Source organism: Oncorhynchus clarkii, chromosome 29 (assembly GCF_045791955.1).
Source record: "Oncorhynchus clarkii lewisi isolate Uvic-CL-2024 chromosome 29, UVic_Ocla_1.0, whole genome shotgun sequence".
Taxonomy (NCBI): Eukaryota; Metazoa; Chordata; class Actinopteri; order Salmoniformes; family Salmonidae; genus Oncorhynchus; species Oncorhynchus clarkii.
Window position 1 is genome coordinate 38,943,697 of NC_092175.1, and position 203 is coordinate 38,943,899.

The window sequence follows — 203 nt, forward strand, 5'->3', positions numbered from 1 at the left end:
ATAGTACTGTGAGATGGTGTGCTAATTGCCAACGCAGGTAATTCTGTAACACAATTGGTAAAGCCGAAACTTGTATGGAGGTGATGTCTCATTGAGGGTTTGACTAATTTGGATTTAGTTTGCTGTTTCTATGACAATTCATGAAAAAACTATTGAGGATAATAGATTTAATTACAATTTTATATAACCTGATTATTACTAGA